This window comes from Drosophila nasuta, chromosome X, assembly GCF_023558535.2.
Source record: "Drosophila nasuta strain 15112-1781.00 chromosome X, ASM2355853v1, whole genome shotgun sequence".
Classification (NCBI taxonomy): domain Eukaryota; kingdom Metazoa; phylum Arthropoda; class Insecta; order Diptera; family Drosophilidae; genus Drosophila; species Drosophila nasuta.
The window spans coordinates 29,968,703-29,986,558 of record NC_083459.1 but is presented as its reverse complement, the minus strand read 5'-3'; the positions used below and the strand labels follow the sequence as shown (position 1 = coordinate 29,986,558).

At 33.7% G+C, this 17,856-nt stretch overlaps 1 protein-coding gene across 4 annotated transcripts in view; it reads right to left on the bottom strand.

Annotated features, from left to right (window-relative positions):
* The window catches only part of LOC132795176 (serine-rich adhesin for platelets), a 128,251-nt gene extending 125,630 nt beyond the window's left edge, over positions 1–2,621 (bottom strand). For 3 of the 4 annotated variants that reach the window (XM_060805734.1, XM_060805736.1, XM_060805735.1), the window contains exon 1: positions 2,432–2,619. The gene's annotated coding sequence lies outside the window, so the exon portion shown is untranslated. Of the gene's footprint in view, positions 1–2,431 lie in introns of all 4 variants that reach the window. The other variant, XR_009633422.1, reaches the window with a different exon arrangement.
* Between the last annotated feature and the right edge of the window lie 15,235 nt (positions 2,622–17,856).

Below are 17,856 nucleotides of genomic sequence, written 5' to 3'. Positions count from 1 at the left end.
AGGTAAACAGACGCCGCGTCAAAAAATTGTATTAAAGGACACTACGAGCAGGCAACACACAAAGAAGGACGAAAGAACTACAACAACAACAATAACTACGACAACAACAACAATGCAGGGAAATGAGCAAACGCGACAAAGCGAAAGCAAAAGCAAGCAAAATGCTGCGCCACATTTTCACACACACACACACAAACACACACACACACACACACACACATTTGTACGCAAGCTGCGTTGCCTGAGGAGCAGAATTTTTCGCGTTGTCTGTTCTTAGTTGACAAATGCGCGCAGGATGCGCATTATGAAATTTTTAATCAAATGAAATGACAATAAGATTTTCCAATGAAAACGAAATGTGCCATACACATACACACATACATACATACATATTATATTCAAGGAGGGAGCAAAGGGCAGCTCACAACTTCCTTGAGTTAATTGAAAAATTCTCAGAAATCTGAGACTGCAGTAAAAAAGTTGAAAAGGATTTTAAAAGAAGTGACAACTGAGCAGCAATTAGATAAATATAGAGATTAGCCTAAAGGTATGCCATATATATATATACATATATGTAATATATTATACAACTAAAAAAAAAGGAATATAGACAAACGAGAGCAGAAAAAACTCAAATCAAAAAAATGCAATTGATTTAAAGTCTCATTGACTTTAGATAAATAAAAAAATTAAACTTCAGCAAATGAAAATAATAATAGTATTAAAAATAAAATCCTATTAGGGAAAAAATACAATGTTTATAAAGAATTTAAACAAGAAAACCTGGCACATATTTTAAAAAAATACTTTAAACTTGAAGAGAAAAAGATTTTCAATAAATAAAGCAAAATCTTGAATAAATGGCAATAAGTATAATTGAATTTTCGAATATAATAATCAACATTTTGAACAAGAAAACCTAACAAATATTTTGATATGAAAAAGTTTATGATAAATAAAACCAAAAGTTTTGAAATATCAAAAAATATAATAGAAAGCTTTTAAGTGAAAATATTAATGAATTAAAAAAAAAACTCTAACTCTAAAATTTGTATTATATTACAGATATAATTTGAAAGCAACAAGCAGATAAATTTATATTTTAAAGTAACTGCAAATGTTATTTAATTGCATTAATAACAAAATATAAAATATCTTTTACACAACACTTCGCAATGAATTAAAGCTAAGGTATACATAAAGTCGCCGGCTTTCAAAATCGAATAGTTTGCGTGTGTTCACAAATCGATTGATTACCTTTTGAAGGAATATTTGCGTTTTGGGTTTTGTGGCGTTGACACACAAAGTATACAACTACCCCACTGCCATCATGTAAACGAGTACAGGGTATAAATAATTGATAAGCTTGACACAGGAAAGGCCTGGAGGCAGTGAAAGTTGAAACACCGCGCAGCACAAGAGTTGCCCCGAAAAACAAAAACAAAAAAAAAAAAAAAAAAAGAGTGGCCATCACAAACAAATACTACAAAAACTAAACTCGACAAATCACACGGCGTGTGTTTATAATTCGCAAATGGTTTAGGCGCGCGCTGACAAGGGGGCGTAACTCGTGTAATTGACTGAAAAGTTAAGGGTTAAGCTTCCGGCTTAGTTGCAGCTTTGTTTTTTTAAAGTGATAAACTTTAAAACTAGGGAACTCTTCTAATGAATTTTACAGAGCATCAGAAAATTTGTTTTGCAACATTTTAATGTGAAGTCAATTAATTTTGGAAAACAACATTAAATTTTGTCATGGAATATAAAGATTAAATTCAAAATAGGATTACTCAACAAATTAAATTTTCTCAAAAAAAAAGTTACCATCATTTATATGCACAATTCAAATGTTCAACTTTTGCAACTATTTATAAAGATAAAACATATAAATTTCATATGCAAATCAATGCAATTTTATAAGCTGAATTAAATTAATTTCTACATTTATTTTTCAAATTCTTTTTTGACACCAAAACTAGTTGGAAACTTTTTGCGGCAAATGTCGAAAATAGTTTTATTCTGGATTCAAATTCCAAATCGAATATAAATGTTTATCGAAAGGTATCACAAACACACACGAACACACAACCTTGTTAATTTTGAAAACCTTTGAATTTTTTAGAAAATTGCCAATTTGAATATGTAGAATTTGTTTCATTCTACATAAAGATAAAAAAAAAAATGTACGAATCAAAGGTAAAATTGAATTTTCGAATAAATCTCGGATTTAGTGGCTTGATTTTAGGTAAAGAAAAGAATTCCACACACGCACAACAAATAGAGGCAAGTGCAAATAACAGCAACAACAATAACAATAACAACACTAGACAACAAACAAACAAACTGAAAGCACGTGGCACTTGGGGAAAACGCGCGCGCGAAAAGCACTTGAAAAAAAAAGAAGATGCAAGGAAAATAAGAGGCGAAGACATACGCTCGAATACAAGCACGTAAAAAGCACGCGACGACGACAAACGTTTGAGCACAGTGACTGCTTCACTGTTCACTGTTCACTGTGTTCACGGTGACTGTGACTGCGACTGCGACTTGCGTTCGTTTCTTTTCAGTTTCAGTTGGCAACAACACTCAACGTTCAACCGCTGAGCGCTCGATTGCGACTGAAGTCGCCGACGCTGCCAGGCACCTGATAATGCTGCCAGCCATCCAACGACAACGTCAAAGCGCTGCCGACGTCGACGTCACCCATTTGCCGAAGCCGAAGCTGAAGCCGAAGCCGAAGCCGAAGCGTCGCTTCGGTGACTCGTTTAACAACTTTTCTCCACACTCTCCGAAGCGCGCGACTGTGGTGAAAACTCTTTGCTTGCCACGCGGACACAAAGTTTTTTTTTTTTTTCTTTTCTTTGCGCTGTTTTTCTTCTTGCTGCACAGTTAAAACAGACATTTTCCCCTGCCCTGCAGGTTTGCCCGAGACGGCTTCAATGATTAGTTATTACCACATTCAATGGGCCTTTTGTGTTGCACTTGCAGTTGTTGTCGACAACATTAGCGCAAATGTGCCTAAATTATCAGATCATCGACGTCTTAGCGGAGCAAATCAAGAACTGATTGAACTGAGTGATAGCAAATATGATCACCTAAGGTGTTCAACACAAAAATGAAAAAAAAAAATAAAAACTCGAATCGAATATAAGATAAAACTTAATCATTTTAATACAAATATGAAACATATTTCATACAACGTTAAAAAAATTAATAAAATAGAATAGATATACAATATGTTATAAACCTGTTTGAAATTTCAAATATAGTACTGTAATATTGTCTCAGCATTCAAAATAAACTACGCGTAGATTTCAAATAAATCATATTCGCATTATAAGAATAAGTCAGAATTGTAATGTTCTCAATAAGAACAAAGCATTGTGGTATTATTCTTCAAATATACTAAATTAACATACCAAAAATATACTGAAATATAGCTAAATGGATATAGGGTATATTTATATGAAAATTAATAAATTACAACTATCCGAAAATAAATTCAGAGAAATTAAATATACGAAATTAACATACCGAAAAAATAATAAATATTAAAATACTACCTAAATGTATATTGGGTTACACTAGCTTCAAAATAAGTACTGCCTAACCTAAAACCCAACCATATATAACCTATATTATAAATATAAAATTTAACATTTTATATTAGCATTTAACATAACATGTCTAACAACATTATGACACTTTAATTGAACTTATCTTGAAGAATAACTAAAATATTGATTTATAGATAACTTTCATTTTAAAATAACAAAATAAATGAATTATTTAAGGCTTCATTCTTTGAATTCATAAATTTGTAAATTAATAAATAAATCGCATTTATCTGCACTGATTTCATTATATATTATGTTATATATCAAGTCAAGTATTCCTTTAGGTTTCGTAGTACAATTTGCCAACTCATGATAAGTGCATTTGCTGCATTTCAATACTTATGATTGAAGAAGAAGATGAAGAGACGTCTGATTTTATTACAGACGAACGTTCCTTTAGTTGACTATAAAACTAAAACGATTTAAATAGAAAAAGCTGCTTACACAGTCTTCCGCCGGATGCCCCCACAACTCTCAACTCTCAAATCTTGCAACTGCAGTTGTAGTTGGAGTTGGAGTTGGGATCGGGGTCGTTGTCATAGTCGCATCCGCGGACAACGGACACATGAGACTCGAGTTGGAGTTGGCTATCAAAACACATAGAATAAAATAAAGGCAATGATAAGAGTGGCCAGCAGACAGACAGACGGACGGACAGACGGACGGACATTAAGACAGACGAACACGTCGTCCTTCTGCAACAGCGACTGCGACTGCGATGCCAACATCAACTTCAACTCTGACTCCATCTGTGACTCCACATTCTCAAGTGCGAGCGACCTTTGGCCAGTTGTGTCATTGGCTGGACAGTGCCACGTTACGAGTTTGTCCACTGCCAGACATTTTGATACCCTTACTTTGGGTATGTGTCAGTTCTTAAAGCCAGTTATTTTATTAATCTTCATTTTAAACAGTGCTTCAAGTTTCTCAAAGTTCAAGTCTTTTAAACAATTCTAAACAAATATGAAATATTTAAAGCTTTTGTTTTGAATGCGAACTTAAATACATTCCTATAAATTTTTTAGATGAGTGAGAAATTGTTTGAAATTGTTTTTAAATTTTCCTGTATTAAAACAACTTTAACTAAAAATTGTGTATGTAGAAACATTTTAATATAAACGTTTCTATTGCTCGGAAAAATATATATCATATTTCAAAAAGTTGTCTTAGAGTTATGATCAGATCAATTCTTGTTAAATTACGTATTTTTGATTCTCGTTTCTGCCACTCACCACTTTATCAGTTCTCTCCTTTCAATTTTCAGTCAGTAATAACTTCAATAACAATAGTTGATTTTTCTTGATCGTAGCGCATCATAAATTCGTGCTGCGTCTTGCTTCAATCGCATTTGATTCATTTCATTTTCATTTTTTTTCTTTTTTTGTACGCTTTTCCTTTAGCATTTTGTCCGCAAATCTTTGACAAATGTAAACAGGTGGTTTTTTTGTGCTTTTTGTATTTTACTCTGTTTCTTTTCTACATCTAGTTTTTCTACATTTTTTTTTTGTGCTCATATTCTGAGCTATGCTTTAGTTTATAATGTTGGATGGCAGAATGCGGGTTGCGCTTTTCCGGGTCCTTTTTATACCCGTTACCCCATAGGGTAGAAGGGTATTATAACTTTGTGCCGGCAGGAAATGAATACAACAGGCAGAAGACGGCATCTCCGACCATATGAAGTACATATATATTCTTGATCAGGGTTAACAGTCGAGACGATAGAGGCATATCCGTCTGTCTGTTTATCCGTTCTCATGAATACGTAGATCTCAGAGACTATAAGAGACAGAGATAATTGGTCTTTTCTTTTCTTTGGTATGGTATATTTTGCACTCTAAGGTATATTTTGAATGTAGTACTATATAAATATACCAACTATTGATTTTGGCATATTTAAGTATTGTTTGGTATATTAATTTGGTATATTTTAAGCATAATTTCATTATGATTGGTATACTTTAAGTATATTTTGCACTCTATGGTATATTTTAAATGTAGTATAATATAAATATACCAAATATTGATTTTTACATATATAATGATTTTTTGATATATTAATTCGGTATATTGTAAGCATAATTCCATTATGATTGGTATACTTTTAGTATATTTTGCACTCTATGGTATATTTTGAATGTAGTACTATATAAATATACCAAATATTGATTTTGACATATTTAAGTATTGTTTGGTATATTAATTCGGTATATTTTAAGCATAATTCCATTATGATTGGTAACTTTTAGTATTTTGCAGTATATTGTTTTGGTATATTAATATGGTATATTTTAAAATAAATAGTGTTTTCACTTCATTCAAAATGGATAGCGGGTATCTTACAGTCGAGTGCACTCGTCTTCAGCTTTCTTACTTGTTTCTACTCTGCTCTATCAATGTTATATCTATCTCTCTCTCTCTCTCTCTCTCTCTCTCTCTCTCTATCTTTCTCTCTCCCTCTCTCCTCTCTCCACTCTCCGATTTCTGCTGTTGTAAGCGTCATTTTCTTTTTCTAGGAGGGTTTTTCTACTTTAGATTAGAGTTAATCAGCTTAGCGTGTCACTTTGACTATTAAAAACGACGTGTCGCCAAAGGGTTTTTGGGTCGTTATTGGTGGCTTACCCACAAAAACAGCACAACAGCGACCGACACATGAAAAGTGGGCGTGGCAGCAGTGCGAAGGAGGTTAAAGTGGACACATGTGAAACGTGGCTGTTAATTATAGTCCAGCATTAGGGTTGACATACTGTCAGAGTTGCGACAGCCTGCGACTATTATTACGTTTTATACTCGTATGCTCGTATGCAGGGACAAACCTCGAGCTGAGCGAGTTGCGAAGCCGTAAATCAAATGCATAGAGGACAACACAACATTCAAGATTTTCAATGGCGTTGTTCGCGTCAGTCACAACAAATATCAGAAAAAGTTTCTTCAGTTGACAATCGTTAATTACACACGAAATTTAATTACAAAACTAATTGCATTAAATAAGCTGAATTAGTAACGCCTAAAGTCCTTTTGATTTGAATTACAAATCTAATTACAATTAGCAAGCAAAACATATTAAATTAATTACTAGCAATGCGATTATGATCGATTATTTTAATCAACTAAAGTGAATTAAAGTTTCGCCCAAATGCGAATAAAATTAATTAAATTCAAATGTTGCCTCAAATAGTTTCTGATATTTAACTTGTTTTGCTATTACTTTAATGCTGAATGATCATTTTGTTTGTTTTTTTTTTTAAATCAATAATAAATTAAAGTGCAATAATTATTAGATTTTCAACGAAAGCATTAAAGACTCAAATGCAGTAGGCGTAATTTGCTAAACAGAAGTATTTCTTAAATAAATTTTACAATTTTAAACAAGTGAGAAAGTTACAGTTGAGAGTGCTCGACTATGAGATACCCGCTACCCATTTTGAATAAAAGCGAAATATTGCGGTATTTTTTTTTTCAAAATATACCAATAATACAAATATACTATTTTTAGTAGTATATGCCAAACGGTATATTATATCGATATAGTACCGCATTCAAAATATACCAAAAAAGGTCACAATATACCAGATTGTCGGCCAAAGCAACTCATACCCCTAGTAAGTAGGCTTTTTTGCCCATACAAAAGTATTTGTTTAATAACTTTCACAATTTTTGTCTAATCGCAATCATATTTTCATAAATACTATAGCTTTTATTGTATACACAAAAATTCGCAGCTGTAGCTTGAAAATTGCGCTTGTTATTCGAATTTATTGATTTGCGGGGGCGGAGGTGGGCGTGGCAAAATTTGAAAACAAGCTTGATCTGCGTGCAAACATAACAAATGCTGTGGAAAAAAGATTATAGCTCTATCTCTTATAGTTTCTGAGATCCAGTGTTTTATACGGACGGACGGACAGACAGACAGACAGAATATATGTATATACTTTATAGGGTCGGAAATGCCTCGTTCTACCTGTGATATACATTTCCTATCGGCACAAAGTTATAATACCCTTCTACCCTATGGGTAGCGGGTATACAAATTGAAATATGATGAAATATTAATCAAGTAGCTTAACATTCTGTACGCAAAAAGTCAGGTTTTAGGTAAGTTTTCGAACAACTTTGACAGTTTTAATATATTATCATATTATATAAGGTATATTTAGTATATTCAAGTACTGTGATGAACAACATATAGTATTGTCAATATAATTCAACTAAATGATTTGAAGTTTTGCACAATTAGCTAATGCTGCGTGTGAATAATAATTGCAAGTATGATAATTAGACGAGTTTTCCAACTAATTATGCAGTGTTTGACGACATGCTTGAGGCGAATTAGTAAAGATTCGACTGCGACATGAGCACTTCCGCTATGATTAGCCAGATGATCAACAGCGATCGATCGATCGATGTTCACCCAATTTCCAAGCCAGTCTTTGGCAAGTGCAAGGAGATGAAGTTGCTGAAGATGTTTGCCAGTTGAAGATGGTAAGATGGGAAGATGGGAAGATGAGAGTTGAGAGCAGCGTGAAAGAAAGTGCTCCACATCACGGTCCAAGCAAGTTTTTGTGAATTGCTCCACAAAACAACAACAACAAGAACAACAACATCGACAACAAAAAAAAAAAGTGGCAAACGCTAAGGCATTTTCACCAAACAACAAACACTTGACTTTCCATTGAGACGCCTTCGCCGCATTCAGTCGCCAAGTCGCCAAGTCTGACTTTGACTTTGGCAAATGAATGGCAAAAGCAAACAGGATTTTCAAGTTGTTTGGGAAAGTAACAGTGACTGTGCTGCTGTTGCTGTTGCTGCCACCGTCGTCAACAGCTGTTGTTGCAACAACAAAAGCATTCATTGATTGCCTTTTGGTATTAGTTTCAATTTATTTCACTTTGAGTGTGATGGATGGCAACAGCGACAGCTCCACACACACACACTCGCAACAATAGGGTCATCAATTTACTGGCTGCCCTTGCGACTATTTCCCCTCCTCCTCGACTCTTTTTGTCAGCATTTTTATTGCACACTTTTAATGCCAAAACAATTGTTGGGGGGGCCAAATACATTTTTCGCAATGAAATGAAAACAAAATTCAATTGCTACCGACAAAAAACTTGAGCTCTAAATTGCCAAGCAATCAACCCCCGTTTTTATTCTGAGTGGGCGTTGGGCGTGGCAAGTAGTAGTAGTAGCTGTAGTTGTAGTTGTAGTTGTAGTGAGCTTAGTTGTTACCACCGATGATGCCGAGTCCCGCACATTTAATTGATGGCCGATAGCCGGTTTGGTCAACACTTTATAAATGGCCTATCGAATTGCTGTTGCTCTTGCTCTTGCTGTTGCTGTTGCTGTTTTCTAATTGACTTATTGCCACGCCAGTTGGTCAACCATTTGTGGCACGCATCAAACCGAGCATGCGGATGAGCTGGTTACCCTCCTTCCCCCGTCCCCCCGTCAACGCCCCTCTTCACCATACACCGTCTCGAAACAGGAGAAAAACAACAATGCAATTAGTGCAAAGCCAAAGGCTTTGGCTGCAATTATTTTGCCACTCTCTTCCACGTTTTCTTCGTTTCACTCAATTGGAAATTTGTCGCATTTTTTTTTTTTTTTTTGCTTTGCTTGCAAACGATTTCCCATTTCCCACAGCAGTGGGTGACATTTAACAACAATTGCCATTGCAATTGCACAATTATTGATCACAACTTTGTTAACTCAACTCTTAACTTTTACAGCATTTTTAATTTCAACTTCTTTTAGGATCTATTTATTTCAAGAATTTTTATAACATTTCAAAATTTAGCAAAATTTATCACAAATTTCCACTGCAAATTCTTCAAATATTTTCTTGTATATTGTACAAATTGATAGAAGACTATTTTTGAATAATACACTTTAAAATTATATTTAAATTCAACTTTGCTTTTTGCTGAACATTTTTGTTATGCACAAACTTAAAATCAGATGTGTCAAAAATTAATATAATTGGAAAGAAAATTTGTTATAAGTTCAATTAATTTGCAATAATGTATAATACAACTAGCTCAGTTAAAAGGAAAGTATGGTGGTATTTTTTTTTAAAAGTATCAAATTAATATACTAAAATAAATTTGAAAATGTATTAAAATATTTAAAATAATAAAATATTTAAAATATACTACAAAAGATACTAAAATATACCACATACTGTGGTGAGAAATAATGAATTATAAACCTAGCTAACTTTTAAGTTAAATAAATAAGAACTCTGCAGTTTAGCTATATTAAAACCAAAGTATGGCGGTATTTTTCTTAAAATATACCAAATAAATGTACCAGAAAAATACAACAAATGTACTACAAAAATGCAACATTTCTAAGTTTTTTGCACAATTCAAATTCAATCATAAATAACAAATTTGTTTTAGCTTAGAAATTTGCCCAAGACTTCAACGTTTTACTAAATTAAAACAATTGTAGCCTGTCAATCAGTAAAATGGCTAACATTTGAAGCATTCCTTTTGCCACGCCTGCTCTCAATATTTCTAGTTCTTCTCCCTTTCCCTTTCCCACTCTCTCTCTCTCTCTCTCTCTCTCTCTCTCTCTCTCTGCTTTTATGTGGCTTGCCACCCCATGCACCTGAAGTACTGCCCACAAATTCCCAGTTCCCAATTCTCACTCAGTTCCTGGTTGTTTGTTTTTTTTTGTATTTTTTTTTGTGTTTTTGCTTTTTTCACTTATGAAATGGCATCGAACTCTGGCAACAACTCAAATCTCACAGCTGTCAGAGGTCAGTCACACTATTTGACAGCTGGGTCAGGGCAATCAAATAAATTGAGCGACAAGCACAAGTGAAAGAGCCACTTAAAGTCCACTCTGAAATATCCTCTAAGCAATCCACAAATATCGAATTGTTTTTAGGGTATAACCTCAAGAAACCAAGTCAAGTATTTAATTAAGTTTAATTTAAGTTCATCAAATTCTGAGATTGAGCAAAAATATTATTATTTTTAATCATTTAATTGCACATTTAAAAAAGCTACTAAACTTTAATTGTAATTAAAAATGTATCTTTAAATGAAACAAGTGTAACAATTATAATTTTAAAATATCATGTAAATAATTTCCAATCAATTGCTAAGCAAAACTTTTATTAAAAAATAATTTTACTTCCTCTACAGAACTTCTTTAAGGCAGTCAAAATGTTATCGCAATAAATAAATTTGCTCACACATACGTATACTTAATGTAACGTATACTTAATTTTTCCGTTTGCCTACTGCAAACTTGGATCTTCATTGTTTTGACTGACAATGTGGTATATTTAGTACTCAATAGTATATTTTGGATTTATCAATATACCAAAAAATATATTCGGTATATTTTAGTATATTTGCGGGTCTTAATTGCTTTGATCGACCATCTGGCATATTTAGTACTCTGTGGTATATTTTGAATGTAGCCCTTTTTCAATATACCAAATAAAGAATTCGGTATATTTTAGTATTTTCAGTATATTTGTAAAATAAGGTTTTATTGAATATGTGTATCGTTTATCTCTCAGTTGAGAATACTCAACTATAACTTTATTACTTGTTTTTACTTTTTCACTCCTCCTCAACTTAATTATAATGCTATTTAATGCTCATTACCGTGCTCTATGGTCAGATTACACGGCTAAGCGCAAAAAAATGATACGAACTGCTTTATTCATCGGCTTAAAAAGTATTCAATTTATCAGCTTAAATTTGTTGGCAATTTTTTTTGTTGCACATTAATAAATTCAAATTTAAATAGTTTTGCAATTGTTTGTCTTAATCACGTAAAAAGTCGTACATACATATAGCATATATGTAAATCCTGTCTGATCCTGGCATTAGCACAGCTAATGTTTTGCTTTTGTTTAATAAAGAACTTTCCTTCTTCTTTTTTTTTGGTTATATTTGTGTTTCTTTGTTTTCTGATGTTTTTATGAAATGATGCAGCATTAATCTTGAGGCCAAATCAATACAATTTATTGGCTTGCTTCCCTTGCCCAGTTACCTTGCCGACGAGAAGCAAAGCTGAAAAGCTTTTTATGTCAAATCAACAGCTAATTAGATGCAATACAAAAACAAACAATTCGTCAATAGAGCATCGGAAAATAATAAGAGTTCGACTTGCGAGTTATCCTGGAAAAAGTTCAATTTAATATTTTACTTTTCGAATCAATGATCACAATGAATACTTTAGATTGTTTTGTTAAAAGTTTCATTGAATATTGCATTTAATTAAATGAATTAATTACAATTTCATGATGTGAGTTTTCAAAAGTTCCATTTATTTCAAAAATTATTTCAAATATCGATTACTTCTCTTGAATGCTTCTCACATTGAGCATAACTTACATGCTGTTTGTTGTTACAGGGTATCAAAGCTTTACGCAGAAAGGGTCGTCGCTGCATAAAATTGAATAAATAAAGTGGAACGAGGTATATTTATTAAATTTGCACAACATCCGATGCTGTTGTTAACCATTTCCGTGTCCGCGCCAACTGCGAATGGCAAACAACAAAATGTTCCAGCCACTAGCATATTGGTGTGACAAGGACGCCTGCAAAAGAGGGCGCAGAGGGATGATAGTTCAAAGAAGGGGGGAAAAGGGAAGAGGTGCCTGCAAACTACTGGACAGGGAACACTTTTTTCGATATATTGTAAAAACCGAAATACGCGTGTAATAAATTCATGCGGAAAAAGCAACCGATGCAATAACAACAAGTCCACTTCGCTCTATGTGCTCGACTTTCAGTTACCTGGTAAAATTTCCAAAACGAAAGCTTGTCAATGCATGATATAAAAACATAAATAAATGCTTTGATTTATTTAAGGATCAAAGCTTAAAAGCTTTAAAAAGACCTGCGGAATTCATCGATGAACTGCATAGGAAATTTCATTCGCTTCATCCAAAAAATTCACAATTCAAAATTTCTGCATAATTCGTATTTTAAGGATAACAATTAAAAACGTAAAGAAAATTCTTAGTTCGAAAATTCCACATTAAAAGAGAACGTTAAAAAGACCTGCAGAATTCATTGATGAATTGCACAAGAAAAGTCATTCGCTTCATTCAAAAGCTCTCAATTCAAAATGTCTGCCTAATTTAAATTTCATCGGTAAATTTATAAAACGGAAAGAAAAAAGAGAAGAAAGTTCGAAAATTCCAAATTAAAAGATAACGTTAAAAAGACCTGCAGAATTCATTGATGAATTGCCCAAGAAATGTCATCCAAAGATTTCGCAATTCAAAATGTCTGCCTAATTTCGATTTTAAGTGTAACTTTTAAAATCGTAAAGAGAATACTTAGTTCGAAAATTCCACATTATGAATATTTTAAGGGTCACTTTTTCAATTCTAGTGTTCCACTTTAAATTTTCCTTACTCGCTTCTTTATTTCGATTTTTCATTAAGCGTTACAAGGCACGTCACAACTTTAAATTACCCTCGATCATTGCAGGCTTACAGGGCACCAAAACAAACCCGAAAACAAAACACAAAAAGCATAAAAAAATGTGCTCTGAAAAATTGTAGGCGTGGCAAAATAAAATCAAATAAAATAGCGGCGGCGAAATATGAATGTTCATTCGCTAGTAACGCGGTGGCAAGCTGTAGTTGTTGCAATAAAAGGGGCAAAGGGCGGTGGGTGGAGGGCGGAGGGCGGGATGGATGCCCCAAAAAGTGCAAACAACTGCAAAAACCATATCAATAATGACGATGATGATGTACTGCATGGCAGCGACTGCAAAAGGGGAGCAGAAAAGTGAACATGTGGCAACAAGAACAACTAGTGTGCATATATGTTTAAAGTGTACTCGCTGCTGGTGTTGTTGTTCTTGTTCTTGTTGTTGTTGTTGTTGTTATTGTTGTTATTGCGGCAAACTGAATTATTGCCGGTTAAACAACTTTTGTACCAACATTTTTCAATTAAGTGCCAAAAGTTAAGACATGGGAATTGGTCAAAAACATTCGAGCTCTTAATTAAATTGATCCAATCGAAAATATATTTTTGCGTATGAGCCTCGTCCAAAAACAAGCCCAAATTATGTTCGCGTTAAAGAGTTGCGAGTTTTTATTCTGATTGATTGACTGAATGACTGATTGATACCGTTTGGCGATGGCGTTGATTGGATTTTGCATGGCAAAAACTGACCTAAATATTTAGACTCAAATTCCCAAAGCTCACAAACATATTTGTATCACTTTTTCAGCTGCTTGATTGACTGATTGATGGGCCTTGACTCAATTCTGATTATGTTTTAGATACGAGAGGAACTTAATTGTTAAAGACAAATATTGGCTTGTGGATGTTGATTGACAATCAGCACATATGTACATAAAACAGGCACAAAGCAAACCTTTGAAACTTTCTCACTCATTTATTCTGACATCAATCGCTGTGATTGACTAAGTGATTGAATGAAATTATGTTGAAAACTAAACTGCCAGCTTTGTTTGCGTTTCCTTCATATTAGCTTTGTTTATCCTTCCGTTCTTCATCTGTCCCCAAAACTTGATTGTCAATCAAGTAAAGAAGTAAATGTTGTTTCAAAGTCAAGTGAAGTTGACTGTTGCCATTAAAGTCTTGCGGGTTTTAATGCTGATTGATTAACTGACTGACTGCCTAAAGTTCTCGAGCCGAACAAACACACTTGTATCACTTTTTCAGATGCTTGATTGACTGATTGATAGCCGTGACCCAATTCTGTATGTGTTTTATACGCGAGAGCAACCTACCTTTTAAAATCAAATTTTGGTTTGCTGATATTGATTAAAAATCAGCAAAAACAGAAAACAGGCACAAAGCAAACCTTTGAAATTTGCTCACTTATTTATTCTGACATCAATCGCTGTGATTGACAGAGTGATTAAATAAAATTAGAATGAAAAGTATGTAGAAAACTGTTATAAGCTAAAACATGATAAAGTGGTAAATGTCGTTTCAATGTCAAGTAAAGTTCAGTACAAAAAATTAAATATTTAAAACTGTTTGCAGCTTAAAGCCCCATTTCTAATCTGTCATATTTTATTCATGCTTACATTTACAAACTTCCGTCACTTGTAGCATGCAAGTTTGCAATGATTTTGAATTTCTAACAAATGCAACTTGAATTCAAGTCTTTCAATTTCAATTTCAATTATTTGAAAATGCATTTAAGCATCCTTGGCGTCTTGTCTAGATTTCATTAAAAGCATTTTGCTGACACGACAGCGGCAGGTGTGGCTGGCCAACAGAGATGGCCAAACAAACAGCGATGAGTTTGGCAAAGACAAAGTCAAACCGTTATTTAAACGCTAGGCCGCAGCAGCTGAGGGGGAGAGAGGGATACCTGAGCTAACAGAGGCAGCGAATCGAGACAGAAATACAAAAAAAACAAAAAAAAAAAATGATGGAAAAAAGAGCGAGGCGAAGTGAAGTGAAATGGCGAACAGAACAACTGGGCAACGTCAAGTGTGGACAGCTAACAGCAGGCCTAGAATGCAGGGAGGAAGTGCTGTGACAGTGGCCAGGAAATGTGGCAAGAAAGTGCTGCTGCCAGTTGCTGCTGCTGCTGCAGCAATCGAGTGTCAAGTGTCGAGTGCAGAGTTCCCCCCAGGAGCAAAAAGCAAAAAACAGCAGAAAGAAAAAAAAAAGAACCACAAGTGTGTCAAGCAAAAATAGAACAACGCAAGTGCGTAGCTTTGACTTTGACTCGCAGACACCTCGCTTACAATCCATAAATTGTGCTAAAATATATAATACAAATAATAAAAAATAAGATCACAGCAATTATGTCAACTATAAAAGTCATTCTCACTATGAAATACTCTCTAAATAAGGCTGTCAAGTTTTTCTTCAATGATAATTTAAGCTTAAATTAAAGCAAGGAAGTTTTGCTTCTCTCTTGATATTTATATGACAATTTCTTAATATAATATTAAATCAATGAATAATAATAATAATAATATTAAATATATTAAATCAACTTACGTCTGCGGCCACAACATAAATCCTAAATTACAACAGCATAAATAATAAATATTCTTATTGCATAGCAAATTCTTATGGCATTCTTTACATGACTAAAACATACCCTCTAAGCAAAAGAAAACTGCCACTTAAATCAAATATAATCAAGCCAAAGAAATTAATAATAAAAAAAAGTCATTTAAAAAATGCTTGCAAAAATTCCTGCAATCAAAAATTTCTAAGCTATGGAAATAAAATGCAAATAACATGACAAATTATTTAAGAAATTCTTTTGAATTTGTATGTCAGACTTCACAGTAAAAATGGCTTTGAATAATTGAAAGATATGATACGACAAAAATATACATACATATGTTAACAGTTCAAGTTCTAGCTAAGTAATAAAATATTCAAAGTATAATTTAAGATGTTTTCTGAGAACTGAGTTCGTTTCTTGTACACAAATTCAAGCTGAATAATCAACCCATTGCTGCTGCGTTTACAGGGCATCAATTCGCGCAAGCAACCTGGCATTAATCTTTGCAAATTTGTTTTTATGCCCAGTGCAAAACAAAAAATGAAAAACGAAAAACGAAAAAATAATAGGAAGCATGAAATTTATGAACGCGACGCGACGTCGAGGTGACCCCAAGGTTAATGCGAGTGCAGCGGTTAGGCTTTGGTCAGAAAGGGGCGCAGGCGAAGGGGCTTCGGGGGGCTTCGGGGGTCACCGCAGTCAACCGCAACTTATGGCTCGCGGCAATTTAACGCTTGCGATTTTCGTTAAGGGATTTGCCAGCGTCGAGGGAATGCGATTGAATGCCAAAATGCACACAAATTGTGCAAATGCCGCTGCATACTTCCAGGCGCTCTTGGCAAAAAGCACAATTCGCCAATAAAGAGCGTGCGAGAAAGAGAGAGAGGGAGAGAGAGCGAAAGCGAAAAAGTGTAGAACAAAGAGAGAGGGAAAGTCAGAGGCATGTTCGCCACGCTCTGCAGCATCGCTTGGCACTGTGTGCGAAGGCTCTGCAAGCTTATAAAATTCACACGCTGCACTTTCTTTTCCCCTCCCCATTTTTGATACCCTCTAGCCATGGGGTAGAAGGGTATCATTAACTATAACGATAAGATTACAATTTTAAAATTGATTTAAGAAATACTACATTTGTATGCCAAGCTGATATATTTTGTATTATATGAATATACCAAATATTGTCTACAGTATATTGTAGTATTTGGTTGCGATTAGATAAAAATTGTAAAAGTGATTAAAGAAATAAATTTATATACCAGATTGTGGTATATTTTTTACTCTATCGATATACCAAATATAACTTTCGGTGTATTTTAGTATTTAGTTGAGATTAGATTAAAATTGTAAAAGTAGAATAGTAGTAGAATATACCAAATATTGTCTACAGTATATTGTAGTATTTGGTTGCGAGTAGATAAAAATTGTAAAAGTGATTAAATAAATAAATTTATATACCAGATTGTGGTATATTTTTCACTCTATCAATAAACCAAATATAACCTTCGGCGTATTTTAGTATTTAGTTGAGATTAGATTAAAATTGTAAAAGTAATTTAAGAAATACATTTGTAAGCCAAGCTAATATTCTTTGTACTGTATGAATATACCAAATATTACGTTCAGTATATTTTAGTATTTGGTTACGATTAGATCAAAATTGTGAAAGTGATTTAAGATGTAAATTCGTACGACAATCTGGTATATTTTGTACTCTATTGATATACCAACTATATAATAATCAGTATAATTTTAGTATTTTGTTGCGAATAGATAAAAATTGTAAAAGAGATTGAAGATTGAAGAAATAAATCTGGTATATTTTGTACTATAAATATACCAAATATAATAATCAGTATAATTTTAGTATTTTGTTGCGAATAGATAAAAATTTTAAAAGATATTGAAAATTGAAGAAATAAATCTGGTATATTTTGTACTCTATCGATATACCAAACATACCTTTTGGGATATTTTAGTATTTTTCGAAAATGTGAAGCCAGTATATCACAGTCGATCACATTCGACTCTAGCTTTCATACTTGTTTTCGATGTATGTTTTTTGTGTTTTTTTTTTTTTTGCAGCCGTCTCAAAACAGTTCGTCGAGCGTTGAGCGTTGAGCGTCTCGCCAAGGCTCCCAACTCCGTCTCCTGCACCTTTCGCCAAATGCAATTTACTTTTGTGTATGTGTTTTATTGCAGCTCCACTAAACGTGCCACGCCTCTCGCCCCTTCGCACGCAGCAGCAGCAGCTGCA